Raw genomic sequence first — 12,866 nt, 5'->3', positions numbered from 1 at the left:
GACCGATGCGTGGCTCTCACCCTCATAGCCTCTATCCCCTACGGTCCCCCAAATTTGTGTGATGAGAAACTTCTAGTTAGTGACCTTCTATGTCCTGACACTAATGAGTGGAATATCTCTGCTATTCACTCCCTTGTACCTCATCATGAGGCTGATATTAGAAAGATCATAACAAGCACAAATTCCCTTAGAGACGTTAGAGTGTGGTTACCTGAGAAATCAGGGTAGTATTCTACCAAAACAGGGTATGCTTTTTCCACCCTCGGATGAACTGGCTAAGTTGTGTTTGGAATCTCCAGACAACACCAAAGCTTAAAACGTTTCTGTGTAAAACAGCAAACCTGGACCTGGCTCTCGGCTCTAATTTAGCCAAAAGAGGACTTGGAGCTGGCGAGTTGTGTAAAAGATGTGGGGCTGCTGAAGATGAACTTCATGTCTTTCTCCACTGTCCATTTGCTGTAAGCTTCTGGAACATGGCTCCGGGACTGAGCAAACCATCCACCATTTCCTGCAATTGGGTATAAAAATGCAGAACCTCCCACCATCCGATTTAGCTTCCACACCCCGGTTCCCTTGGCTGTTGTGGAATCTGTGGAAGGCAAGAAATCAACTTCTCTTTGAAGAACGAATCTTTACAGAAGTGAAACAGTTCTCAAAGCTATCATGGATGCAAAAACATGGGTAAATGCTAAGTCCCCAAGATGCAGGCCCCTAAATATATGCCGCTGTCTAATGGTTTAAAGCCTTTGACTGCTACTTGCTTTGTGCATGCCGCTTGGTCTAGTGTTTCTAGCAACTGCATAATGGGATAGATAGTTACAAACCCGACCTTTTCGACTTTGGTTTCTTCGTCAGACAGCAGAGCCTTTGTAGCTTCAGCTCTTATTGCGAAGCTCTGGCTTTACGGAGTGCGCTTACTATGGCTGCAGCCCATCAGGATTTTACAAACCTTTCAGTGTTTTTGGACTCCAAAGTCCTCATAACACTCATCAATGCAAAGAATTGGACTACAGAGCTCAAGGGTATCCTCCAAGACATAGCTGTGTTAAAGTCTTCTTTTGCTTCTATCTTTTTAACTTTATTCCAAGGTCTGGCAATGTTTTAGCCGACTCTCTTGCAAAGTCAGCTTTGATGGCTTTTAAACAATTCCTCCCATGGTGGAGTGTAAACGTTTCAGGTTTTATCAAGTAATCTATGTTTGCCCAAAAAAACTTTGTGAATAGTTTTTTTTGCAGGATGGATTGGTGTAGTGATTTTTTTATTATAGCATCAACAAGCAAAAATATTACCACAACCTAATGCATGTTCGAGAGGTATATTTTGTAAATGTAAGACATACAGAAAAGTTTAGAACCTACAACGTCTTCTTCAGATTGTACAAGATGTTACTACAGGTATGAGCAGCACACAAATGTACACGTACACACCTGCTCCTGGAGTAAACCAAACACACCCTTTCCAATGGTCATACCAGTCCCTAACACCTGTATGAGGAATAAAAGAAACCAAGTTTGGTAAAATGAGATCAGTGGTTAAACTACATCATGGATTCAAATGGTGTTGAATGTTGCAAGTCTGGGAAGAAATAGGGTTCCTCTACAATCACACAACCACATGAGAAATGACATAAAGCACATGAGTTCCTCAGGAAGGTGTAACTCACCTGTCTTAGACTCTGGATCTATCCATCTGGGAGCAGCAGAGTAGAAGATTGTCCATTCACAATCAAGATTGTCCCTTCACCCACCTGAACCAAGAAAATAAAAGACTACTCATATCATGCATAATAGACTCTCTAAGCCATGATGAACTAAACAAACACCATCACATGTTTATTTCTCTTAGATTATGCATGTTACATAAGAATATGCTTTCAACAAGCTTGACATTATAAAGAGAAACAACGTGAGAAGAAATTCAATCAAGCTCTCAAGATAAACAATGTAGACAAACCACAAATAAGTGGTAGCTCCCCATGGCACTGGTTCTGGATTATCAACAAGCAACGTGTCATTAGGATGTTGTAAACATGGGATTAGACCTTCAACAACTAAACAAATAATTTTTTTTTAGGTAATTTGGTTGACATGAACTTCTCCGATTCTTTCAGCAAGGATCTTTCACATTTCAAGTGAGTTTTGATCTTAATGAATCCTCAATCTTTCTGACAATATCACCTCTCTTTGGAGCCTTCACCTGTAAAGATATCTCCAATTAGCTATTTGTATGTTTTGAAGGTTAAATTACTTGAAAGTAATACCTTGGATGAGCGAAGGAGAGCGGTAGGGAGTGCTGGGGCAGAATAAACGACAAGGAGAACGCCAGGGGGAGCGACAGGGAGAACTGCGGCAGGATAAGCGACAAGAGCGACAAAGGAAGCTGCTCAAGATGAACAACCAGGAGAGCTGGATGAGGATGAGTGGCTACGTGAGTATGAGCGAATGGGAGTGCTTGATGAAGACAAGTGGCTACGTGAGTATGAGCGACTGGGAGAGATCTGGTGGGGATATTGTTTATCAAGATGATTTAGCTCCCAAGAAACTAGGTTCCGATAATGATTTTGTTATGGTACTTATGTCTACTCAATTACTCCGTATTTGTTCTTGACTAATTTGGATTAAATTGCAAAAAATTGTTGTTTTCCTCGCTTTTTGGGTTCTTACGTAGCCCAACAAGTAATTCCATATAGCAAAAAAGTCTATTTAGAGTTCGGGGAAAAGAGGCACTCGGGGATATTCACTGCCTGTCATTTTGTGTGGTACAGCCAAATTCCCTTTTTTTAATTGTTTTCCTTGAAAAGAGGATCCTAATCTTTTAGAAAATGGAATTGCGAGAAGCCTATTCTTGACTATGAGCAAAGACCCGCAGTCACCGGGCCGAGAGCACCTCCTTGAGTGAACGCTTCCACAGCCGGTTGACCAAAATGAGGATCCCAAATAGCTCGAAGGACTCTTATTACTTGTTGTTAGAATTTTGTGATTAGTTTATAAATTTTTAGAGCCAAAGCTTCAACTAATTACCTTTTGTAGTTGATCTAAGTTATCAATTCCTCAATTCTAAATTTACAGCTTTAAACTCTAAGTGTGTAAGTATTGATTCTCAAATAAGTGTTTAATCTGATAGGTTAAGATCTGCTGAAGTTTATATGTGTCTGATTTGTAATCTCCTGGTCCTTTCCTTATGGTTAAACGTTCGAATGTGGGTTAATGGTGCTGTAATGTGGAGTTTGTTTTTGAAAATCCTCACGATTCTAGTGAACGCCATATGCAAGCATGGGTGTGCTTAGGTGGATCATAAGTTTTCTCATATACTTAACTTGACATCAAGAGATCCTGACACATGTACTCTCCCTTTTCTCTCCCAATGCATTTAAATATGTTGCCCAATTCTATAACTTTGGTCAAATTATATATATATATATATATATATATATATTGATTAGCTATGGAATGAATGTTATCGTCTTCATGCTCTTCTTCTCTTCTTGTCTTTTGTCTCGACATCTACCTCATCTTTGATGCCTTTGGCTTCTTCGGCTTGTAGTTCCTCAGTTTCTTGTTCTAGTCATCACCGTTTGAGGGATTCTGAATCTATACTATATAAAGGTTGAATCAAGGAAAACCAACTATATACATTCCCTAATAGTGGTGATGATGATGAGAAGAAGAAGAATCGTTCTTCTTCGCTGAGTTGCTTGAAAAGCTAAAGCATCCTTATATCAATCTTATCGAATGTTCACAATTAACTCCATTTATATCTCATCAGTAGCTTTGATGGAATTTGTCAAACCAAGACAGAGGAAGAAGAACCAGTGGTGGCTAAAAAAGATAGGAGGTTTAAGGAAGGGATGGTTAAAGGATGTTCAATATAGCAATTGTTCTTAACAATCACTCGTTTCTCTTAAACCACTATAAGTTATCTGATCAGAGAGATTCCACAAGTTTTCTCAATAGCATTAAAGAAACGCCTCATGTTATTACTCTCATTCCAAACACCAACACAAGAAATACCATCACTCCAAGTAAACACACCACTTCCTTTAGGAATCCCATTCTCCCACAAACTTTCGTATATATTCCCACTAGGCATAATAATCAAACCTTTCCTGAAAATCACACAACTACGCCATTCTCCAAACGTACCAACCTTTACCATGTTGCAAATTCCTTCTCCAAGTTCCTTTGTAGAAATCTCCATTTTTCCATGACCATGTTTCCTATCTAAAGTTCCTCTGTAAGTATCTCCATCAGCTCCAGTAAAGTCCCAAATCTTTCCGTTTGCTCAAATTTGAATTCACTTTCGTAAGTAGCTCCGCTAAGCCATTCCTGAAGCTTTGCCTCGTTTCCAATCACCTTTGTCACATTCACCCATAGTTCTACCGAGATACGTGCCGGATCCGTATAGAAACCCGGCGGAGAAGCTTCTGATGTAGAGATCTCTGTTGGGAAGCGGCTTCTCAACATCAACTTAAGGCGTGTGAGTCATGCGTGTAGTCGTTCCTTGAGATCTAGATATCTCGATCTCACCATTAGAGTAGAAGTCTGAGAAAGAGTAGACGACTGAGAAACAACACCAAACCGTCTCGTCTCACAACTTCGTAGCTGCTTAAAATCACCAACATCGAACAGAACTACGAATCTGAATCTGATTGGTATTGGGCTTGATGAATCTCTGATAAAATCACTTGATTGAAGCTTCTAGCGATTGATTCAGCAATTAACTGAAAGATCTGAGATCTGAAATGAAGAGATTGGAAGATTAATCACAAGTTTCACCGTAGAAAGCTTTTAAAGAGTGAATTTGATTTTTTTCTTTTAAATAATGAATTTTTTTTATTTAAGTTACTGGATATTAACAAGGGTGATTTTGAATTCTACCATATTTTAAAGTTTTGCTTTGTAAACTACACTTACCCTATTTAAAATAAAATAAAAAATCAATATATAAAAAGACAGGTTTGTCCTGATTTAATTTAAATGCTTTAGTTATAAATTCAAAATCAATTCGAAAAATATATATTTATTTTTATTATTATAGTTTAAAAATAATAATAGTTTATTAAAAAAGATACTAAATCTTATAAGATAATAACTAAAAATTATCAAATCTATAGTTTTCGTTTAATATAAACTTATAGAAAGCCATAAATTCCAAAATTCTCTAACCGTATTCAACTATATTTCTTTAGAAAAAAATTTCAAGATAACGATTCGTTATTGTTAACTTTTTTTTTGTATTTTCTACGTCACTATGTTATGAATCAACGTAAGTTCATTGATTTTTTTTTACTCTTATTCTACAATATTTATACAAGATTTTACGTAGAGATTGATTTGTGAGTATGTTTGCTATTATGAAAAATTTTACGTAGAGATTGATAGATTATTAAGTGAAGATGTATGTATGTAAAAGTTATGATTATGATCCACTTTCACCTTGTTACGTAACTTTATTAAAAACTAGTTCATGTTAGAGGTTGCATAGTTTGGGAAATATAGATGTACGTAAAGTTGTTATGGTTATGACGTAGAAACACGCATATCGTGGTTTAAAATTTAACGTGAGTTTGTATATGTATATGTTTATTGACTATAATTACATACAATAATTGATTGTTCAAATATAATATATTTTTTGTTTATGCCTTATTGATCAGAGATGAAGAACTCAAGAACCGATGGAGTACGTGATAGAAAACGTAAAGCTGAAGAAAACAAAAATCATGACTCGAAGAAGACAAAGATGGTATCATGTATCAAAGTATTGACGAAAGAATACTTCGATTCATGTATCATAAAACTTAATTCTGATATATCCCAAATGCAAACAAGGTAAAAATATTTATGTTTGTTATTAACTTTTAATTTTATGAATATAGTTTGATAAAGTTATTTTTCTTACAAGAAAGGAAAAGGAGTTCAAGACTACTTGTAATAAAGTAGAATCTGATTCTTCAGTCAGAGTTTTAAGTGTAACTCCAGCAAAAGAGAATAAGCGTACCTTGAAAAACAAGGACATTGATACAAAAATTAAAAGTTTTGGTTTGTTATTGGATACCGGTAAAGGAATGGGAAGAAACAAGAATGTTTTGAAGTCATGTCAATATGATCCATTTGTTTTAGCAGATGAAAATATTGTTAATTGGTTGGATTCATAGTTAAAGATTGATATGTATATTTCGATAAAATTTTCTATGTTCTTTAAAGAATTAATAGTAATTTGAAAACATGCAATAATTGATTACAGAAATGTAACGGTTAATTTGGGCAGCATAAAGGCAGACAAACAGTTTTTTTGGAGCTTATATATGAAACCACAATTTTGGTTAAGCGAAGATGTAAGTAAACTGTAGTTAGTATTAATAATGAAAATATTTTTTCAATAACTAACTTATATATATTTTTTTGTGACAGCACATTGACGTCGGCATGTCATTGCTGAGAAGAAAATTAGGAAAGGTCTCATGCCCGTTTCATAGTAAACGATTGGCGTTTCTAGATGTTCCATTTACTGTGATGATAACTAAGAGCTATCAAAACTTTATGGAAGACCCTACAACCTTTGATTGGAGCTCTCGATTCATCGATTATTATAACGGTGTTTTGCCAAGATGTGAAAGGACAAACAAGAGAATGGGAGTTGATGTCGATGAAGTATTTGTGGTGTTGAACATTAACCGTGTTCATTGGGTTGCTTTGGCTATATCGATTCTTCACCGACGCATTGATGTGTACGACATTATTCTTTGAGTCACTGGTGATGAAGAGATTGCAGAGCTTGTGAAGCCATATGCACTTATGATACCATATCTTAGCAAAACGCAAGTTTCTCCTGCTGAAAGAGATGAGTTAAATGATGCTAGTTACACTATTAGAAGGTCTAAAGAAATACCACAAAACAAAATATCGGGTGATTGTGGAGTTTATGCTTTGAAATATATAGAGTGTCTTGCGTTGGAGGTAGATATGAAGATTGGACTATGTGATGCAAACATCAAAGATATTCGAAAAAAGCTGGTGGCAGATATGTTCATGGAAGCAAACCATTACGAAGATCTCTAGTTGATTATTTTGGTTATAAGATTTTAGGCGTACTCTAGTTTTCTTTTTTTATTTAGTGATTCTCTTTTGTTTTGAATTTGGTTTCAGCTTCGTTTTCTTCTTTTTTGCACTTGGTTTGAGCTTTATTTTATATCACTGTTTTTTCTTATTATGTGACTATTTGCTTCCTAAAGGGTATTGGGGAACTACTGATTTAACTTATGTGAGTCCGAGTTTCTCAAACGGTTTGAGTCAAACTCAAGTTTTTGTGTTCTTCTTCACGGTTAGCTAAAATCTCTGTTTTATTCGTTAGGGAGACTACATGTATATACTGTGAGAGATTTTATCCTGAAATTCATATAGTATGAACTCTGCTCAAAGGTGAGATTAAGGCAAAAACTTCTCCTGAGTGAAATATGGATGACATAGAGCGAGAAAGATGTTGTGTGAGTTCATTATGTTTTCTGGACCGCAGTCTACTTAGGATTCTTGTTTGATTTCTTTGTGTAATAACAGTTTCTGTTTTAGTAACCAATTTCAAGCATGTCTTGGTGATATGTTGAATAAAAGGATTTACTTTTTTCCTCCAATCTTAGAGGATAAAACTTTCCCTTATGCATACAGTACAATTGGTTCATATGTGTATCTATTGTTACTTTTTGAGCCATGCAGCATAGCTTTTGAGATCTTGCAGGTACTTAATTGATATTAGTTGTCTTCTTCGTCTTACTTGTTTTTTTCTTTTTATAGACATGTTCAAAAAAAATATAGAGCTAATCGGAATTTTTTGTAGGCGCTATTAATTCATGGGTTTCAGCTGCTAGATATGTGGATTAACCACTTATCAGTCAAGAATTCAGACTGCCAAAGATCTAAGTTTCTCGATTCCATGACAGCAGGTAGTTTGGTGTTATGTTATGTTTTCTATTAGAGTCCGGGAATGCATTCATGTGGACATTTTTGGTTTACTGGAACTCCATTCTTAAGGTAAACTCTTATTTTTGAATACGTTCATTGTTGGATTGGAAGGATCTCCTCATTAGGGATACTACATGTAGAGGAACCTATGCATCATCTAATAGCTTGTAAATGTAATAAAGACCAACAACTCATAGCTTGGTCTTGAAGCATGGATCTAACAACTTAAGATAATGAAGAGAGAACCACAACATTCATGTGGCTTAACTTGTTGTCTACACCTGTTTTGTCTCGACATGTTGCATATTTTAAGTGATCATTTCATATGGTTTGTAACCATGTTACGTTACGTTACAAAACGTTTGGAACATATAATTGAAATTAATAATCAAATTTGTTGATGAGCTAAATCCCAGAAAAGATTCAACAAAATCCCAGTACAAGTAAATCGGAAAAAATCATATGATTCAATGACCAAAAAAAAAAATTAGCAAATGAAACATCATAAGCCAACGCATCAAAAACCAAAGTCACATGTGGCACGATTATGTCCTGAATGATGACATCTTGATCAAGTATGTTGTCTTCGAGCCTTTTCCTCATCCTTTGTTCTTCAAAACCTTTATATCTTCTTTTTTTAGGTCTTCTTGTTTTTTTTTGGACCTCTTGTGGAAGACAAATCTGACCAACAATATTAGAAGATATCTCACTCAAATCCGAAAGATCATATATAGGCTTTATACTCTCTTAATATGCAGCGTACATGTGAGACTTCATATAGTAATGATGTACTAATAACCCATGATCTATGCCTTGACTCGATGCAGCCTTAGCAGCATGCTTGCAAGGGATCTTCTCAACATCAAAGACACGACATGTGCAAGTCATCCGTTGTAGATCAACAACAAAAAATTTTGACCCATCGGTTACTTGGAACTCTTGCAGATTTATAGGCTGCACATCAAAACTTAATGACTGATCACACCGTTTATTGAGCTCTTTCTCAACTCTAGGTGTAAGAGATGAACTAAGTTTTGCAGCACTTTCTCGACGATAAAAAAAACCACCATGTAAGTGTATTTCTTATTGCCTCAATCAATGATAGAATGGGTAGTTCACGGGGTGCCTTGAACACATTATTTAATGACTCTGCTGAATTACTTGTAGTAATGTCATATTTATCTCCTGAAAAATAAGTACGTGACCACAATAGCATATTTGCTTCAGCCAAATAGTCACTTAGCTTCTGATTCTTACGCCGTATCTCAGCAAAAATCCCATTGAATTCTTCTGGCATATAAGCTTTTGATGCTGTCCTAACCAGTCGAACAATCTTTTTTCCTCCAGATTTAGAAATAACATTCTTTTTTAGATGATAAGTGCAAATTCCTCGATGAGCCATTGGATACACCTTTCCAATGGCTTTAGCAATGGATAATTGTCTGTCAGATATCATTACTAATCTCTGATCATCTGGCACCACATATCTCAACTTGGTGAAAAACCAAGCCATGATGCATCATTTTCAGAATCCACTATTCCAAACGCAAGAGCATAAATATTAGAGTCTCCATCTTGAGCCGTTGCAACTAGCAAAACACCACCATACTTTCCTTTCAAGAAGGTCCCATCAACTTCTACAATTGTTCTCATAAAATCATAACCTTTGGCGCAAGCAGCAAACAATAAGAATAAGTACTTAAACCTCCGATGATTATCAACCTCAAGACATGCTATTGTGCCTGGATTAGCTTTTTTAATCTTGTAAAGGTATACTGGGAGTCGAGCATAACTACTCTCTGCAGAACCATTACCTCAATACAAGCATCTTCTCTTGATTTCCATGTCTTCCAGTATTTTGAATTAATACCATATCGTTTCTTCAGACCTGTCAAGATCAACTTTGGTTTCATACTTAGACCGCCATTTCCAAAGTTTTCCAAAAGAAGCTTACTCATTATCTTTGAATACGCTTTTGGTGGACCAATTTCTCTACTGAGACATGTATGCTTGTCAATATACTTTGTTATCCAAAAGTACTCACTTGATGTGTTCTTCTTTGTAGCTCGAACCTTCCACTTGTAGTTTTTATCAACACATTTGATAACCAACAATTTTTTGTCCGACTTGTAAACAATAATTCTGAATTTGCGTTCACTTGCAAGTATCCGTATTTTCCAAGCCAGGTTTGCTTTACTCTTGAACCATTGCCCCTTTTTAATGACATTCCCATCATGAAAGTTAGAAAACTCAACTTTAGTGTCATCAACAGTATCTTGTCTACCAACATTATTAGATGACTTTCTAATCATGTTCTCATCTCCTTCTCTAGAAACCATAGAAATCTCACAAAAATTTAAACCATGATCTTGATGCTGTATGTTTAAATTCTTAGATGAGATGCAAAGACGAACATGCATCGATCTGCATAATTAAAATAAACTTTCCAGTTGCCAGTTATTATTCACCAAGACAGGAGAAGTATCTTTCAGCATGTTTTTCAGCATTGGTTCAGGCAACACATAGCTAAGATCTACCTTATCAATCAACCTATCTATACCGAAATCATCGTGAACCATATGAATCATATCATCAAACTTCAAATCATCCTTAATGGTGAATAATTTACCTCATTTATTTTTATTCACCATGAATTTCCATGATATCTTCTTCACCAACCATTCTCCAAAAACACTAGCTATATGCAGCATTTTCCTATAAAAAAAGAAACAAGCATATCACCATTAACAATATATAATGATAATCATAAATACAAGACACTCCCAAATTAGAAGCAGTAAAAGATTTTTCAAAAGCCAACAACGATTAGCTATTGAATCAAAAACTAGAAAATATTCTATTCCTAGATTTCAGCTCAAATTGAGACCCAGGACAATCTAGAGAACACAAACATGATCCATCTTCTAACGGGACGCTTGTAACAAAGATTGAAAAAAAAATTGGAAACTTTGAATCACATAAGATAGGGTAACTGATTGATCGATGTAAAACAAAGCAACAAGTAAACATCTCAAATTCAGAATTTCATAAACACATAAAGGAAGTGAGGAAATGCAATTGAGGGAATGCAATAAACTCACAGTTGATAGATGAGATCCTAATGTTTGGAATCAGAAAACCGGAGAGTACAAAACCCAGTTCCTTAGCATAAAAAAAAAAATCTGATTGTGAAAGTTCCCCGCCGGAGGAAGAAGAAGGTGAAGCTGAATGGAAATGAAAATTACACCAAGACTAACTAATAAGCCCATAAAATTACACCAAGTCTAACTAATAAGCCCATTGCAGATTAAAAGACATACTTTTACGATCAAGTCACACCAAATCTAACTAATAAGCCCATTAAAATCGTAACACATCAGCAAGTAATATTAATTAAACTACGAAAGGATACAATTGAAGTGTACAATGGCCCAATGGCTGTTATTGTCTTAAAATCATACAAGCCACATGTTCGAATATGGTTGCCTGTTTTTTGGATTTGTTCAAATATTTCCCCTTTGTTCGAATTTGTAGAATATTTTCAGATCTGAAAATATGACATATCTAGAATTCTAGATTATTTTTGGAAAAAAATAAATAAAAAATAATAATTGTGCTTTTGTTTAATTCTAATTTTTTTAATTCCATTATATTTCAATAAGGCTATTTCAGTAATTTTATATATATGGAAATTAATTTAAAAATGAGAAAAAAACAGAGGTTATTTTTCAAAGGAAAATTTGAAAAGAAGACAGATTTCCAAATTTTCACTATTAACAAATGCTAGATTTGGAATACTTGAGCGTGTGTGCTACTTTTGGAAGAAAAATCTAGAATAGTGTTGTCCTAGGGTATTTCTCATAAAATTACAATATTCTTAAGCTTTTTAATGATGGTAAAAATAATTTGAAACAAAACAGAACAAAAACGGTATCATACAGATAAGTGATAGTCCAAATTTGTTTGAGAGAAATTAGAAAATTGTGTTCTTAAGAAGTTTTATATCTTTTGTTAAATTAATGTATCTAAGAACCTTCAATCTTAAGATAATTTATATCTATTAATTTTTACTATACTTGCTAATTAAGTTACTAAAATTCGGATATAAATAAAAAACATTGTTTTAGAAACTAAAAATGAATAAGGTTGAAAAATACATGAGTGATAAATTAAAGCATATGGTAACATGTTACATGACAAGCATTTATAATAAAAATATATAAAATGTGTTTGTGTATAATATTTTCTAGAATTGCTAATATGGTTATAAGTAAAAAAGTACATCAAATATGGTAAAATGAAAAATATTTAACTTCTTACAAAAGAGAAAAATAAATAGAGTTGGAAATACATGAATGGCAAATAAATGCATATGTTGATTTAACATATTTTTAATTAAACGAGTTGATTTGACATATTCTATATCAATGTTGTTAAAAATAATAAAATAATAATTTAAACCGTATTAAAATATCAGAACAATAATATTTTATTTTTAATATATTATTTCAAACCCGTCGCATTAAACAATGTCTCTCAATATATATATATATATATATATATAATTTGTCAGTATTATTTTACACTTTTAATCTGTTTGAATATTCATAATTATGTTAACATAAGTCTAGATAAAAAAAAATACAAAAGGATCATTCGTTAGGAAAAATATAACCAAAACGATAATTCGTTAGGAAAAATATAACCAAAACTGTAAGTACCAAGACAAATATCACACAATGGCCACAATATATGAATGAATTTACCAAATTAAAATAGAGTATGATTCATTTGCAATTTTGTTAAATCACGATAACAATGTTCACACTTCACACACATGTTGTTAACCAACAAAAAAAAAAAAAAAAACAATATAGGGACTTGTGCCCACAACAATATATGGTTCCA

The 12,866-nt window shown here is 34.2% G+C and overlaps 1 long non-coding RNA gene across 2 annotated transcripts; it reads right to left on the bottom strand.

The window, feature by feature from the left end:
• Positions 1-8,317: 8,317 nt before the first annotated feature.
• LOC111831591 lies at positions 8,318-11,169 on the bottom strand. Of its 2 annotated transcripts, none has more exons than XR_002834683.1 (3): positions 11,060-11,169; positions 10,588-10,673; positions 8,318-10,382 (listed from the first exon to the last, which is right to left on the bottom strand). It is a non-coding gene; the product is annotated as an uncharacterized LOC111831591 (long non-coding RNA). The 2 variants fall into 2 exon arrangements; XR_002834684.1 differs by having other exon boundaries at positions 8,318-10,171.
• Between the last annotated feature and the right edge of the window lie 1,697 nt (positions 11,170-12,866).

The sequence above is a fragment of the Capsella rubella genome, unplaced genomic scaffold (assembly GCF_000375325.1).
Source record: "Capsella rubella cultivar Monte Gargano unplaced genomic scaffold, Caprub1_0 scaffold_3, whole genome shotgun sequence".
NCBI classification, from domain to species: domain Eukaryota; kingdom Viridiplantae; phylum Streptophyta; class Magnoliopsida; order Brassicales; family Brassicaceae; genus Capsella; species Capsella rubella.
This window is presented reverse-complemented; position numbering and strand designations above follow the sequence as displayed.